The 2309-nt window shown below is 40.1% G+C and overlaps 1 pseudogene; it reads left to right on the top strand.

Annotated features, from left to right (window-relative positions):
- The first annotated feature begins 636 nt into the window (after positions 1-636).
- LOC125617672 lies at positions 637-1928 on the top strand (annotated as a pseudogene).
- Positions 1929-2309: the final 381 nt, after the last annotated feature.

Here is a 2309-nt window from a genome sequence, read left to right on the forward strand (position 1 = left end):
TGACCAGATAACAGCCCTCTCTGAGGCTCTAATGACCTTCATAAATTCTGATGTCGGGGCCAGCAAAAATGTAAACTACCATTAGTGTTATGCTCGTCAGAGTTTTGTTATCTGTAACCCCCCTTTGTGTAACTTTCTGGGCTATAAAGCTAGGCTGCAGGAAAGCTGCAGCTGCTGTCTTGTTCCCTCAGTTTTGGGTGGGAGAGGCAGCCTGGCCGGTCGAAATAATAAGCTTGCTTTAATTTGATTTTAATTGGAGTCAGTGTTTTTGCATCCTGGTCAAACAGTGTGTCCCCTTCTCTTACTGTGCCCTTGGGTGTGGCCTACCTAGATGTCAGTCAACCTGCTGACAACAGACATCATGAAGCTAGACTCAGCCCCTTAAAAACTGACCCCTTGCCTCATTTGAATGGCTTCTTCTCAATAAAAGGGGTCAGCACATACTTTCGCGCTCTCTCTCTCTCTCTCTCTCTCTCTCTTTCTATGGACTCTTAAGGTCTCAGGAACCATTGCAGGACCCCCAAAGAAAAAGGTATCTCTATCTCTTGTGTGGTTCTTTTGCATGGCCCAGTTCCTCTGGAGTGACCCTGAGTGTTTTTGTCGCCAGGAATGCGACAATTACCACACTGCTAAGCAATGCGACTGTGGAATTATGGCATGGAGCTCTTTTTCCCCCAAGGACAATATGGCACCTTCTACTCTGCTGTTGGCAGTGTGGATCAGGACAGTATGTAGGCAATGGACCACCCTGTTTTACAGATAGCACAGGGTTTCAAGGGGAATCTAGGAAAAATCACAAACTCTATACCTTTAGTAAGGATGGGACCTTGTTTCCCTGGGACAAAAAGGAAAAGTAAATAGTCTCAATGTCACTAAAAATGAACCACTGTACTCCTTCAAGCTTTCAAAGGCAGTTTTCTTTTAATTCTCACCCCAAACCACTGTCCTGGAAGTACAGCAGCCTTATACTACTTTTTAAAGATGGGGCAGCTAGAATTACCAAACTAAACTTCATGGTGTGAAAACTAGGATATATTTCAAATAATTTATTGGAGAAAAAAAAAACAGTGAAGTTTACTTCTTCAAAAGCAACAATTTAAACACAAGTGCAAATAAATTACATTTGCAAAAAATTAATAATTTTGTTTCATCACATGGACCCCAACCACATAAGTCACCTATGTTCCAGGAAGAAAAGTTACATCTTCATTTGTTAGATTACACCCAACATCCAAGTTTGCTGGATTCCACACAGCTCTAAAGCTGTGTTCCTTTGAAAGTTTAAAGTTCTTTTAAAAGTTTCCTCAAAGCTGATCATTTTACCATGCTATGGAATAAAAAAAGCTACTTTTGTGTTGGTAATAGTTATACAGATGTTGACAAGAGAAGGCGCTTCCTACCATGGAGAACCAATCCAATGCTACACTGCTGTAGCAAGGAAGAAAGTGAGGTAGTACAATGACTAAAATTAACCCCATACAGGATGTAGGTTGGAATTCTAGTTCTATTGAGATTTTTGCTGTTCATGGTTTTAGGCCTGCCAAAGCAACACTTTTCAACTTGAAATGTGACCCTGGGTTTGAGTTTGGCCCTTACAATGAAGCCTACTGCAGCCCTCATGGACATGTAATAATACTAGTTGTATTTGGAAACCTGAGGGAACAAATGGAAACGTGGAATATTAAAAACTATACATTTATTTCTAAACTAGTGGTTTCTGATTCTATATGTTTTGTTTGGTGCCCAGATGGGGAGTGGATTTTAACAGCTGTATTTGCTCCCACTTACATGTTAATGATTGGTACAAGATATGGCATTACATTGGCTCTATCTTGTACAAGGGTGATATATCATCAAATGCAATATCATGGCAGGCTTCTTAGAAGCCAGTATGGACTGGAATATTTCCAGCAAAAACAGTAGAATAAATCTAACATAATTTCCCTATGTACACATAGGAAAATACCATTGTGTGCACCCACAAGAATGGGGTTCTTATTAGAATAAGATATATTTCATGCTTGTATAATTGTATCAAAATGGATTCTACTGTTGTGTAGAACTAACAGGAACAAATTAAAAAATGAAAATAGGGACCACAAAGATGTAGTCATCCAAAAAAAAAAAAAAAGGTACAGGATCCAACTGCATAACATCTACCAAGTTTCTGTTTGTATTGGTACTGGGGATTGAACTCAGGGGCACTGGACCACTGAGCCACATCCCCAGACCTATTTTGTATTTTATTTAGAGACAGGGTCTCACGGTCTCACTGAGTTGCTTAGTGCCTCACCTTTGCTGAGGCTGGC

This window comes from Marmota marmota, unplaced genomic scaffold (genome assembly GCF_001458135.2).
Source record: "Marmota marmota marmota unplaced genomic scaffold, marMar, whole genome shotgun sequence".
Classification (NCBI taxonomy): Eukaryota; Metazoa; Chordata; class Mammalia; order Rodentia; family Sciuridae; genus Marmota; species Marmota marmota.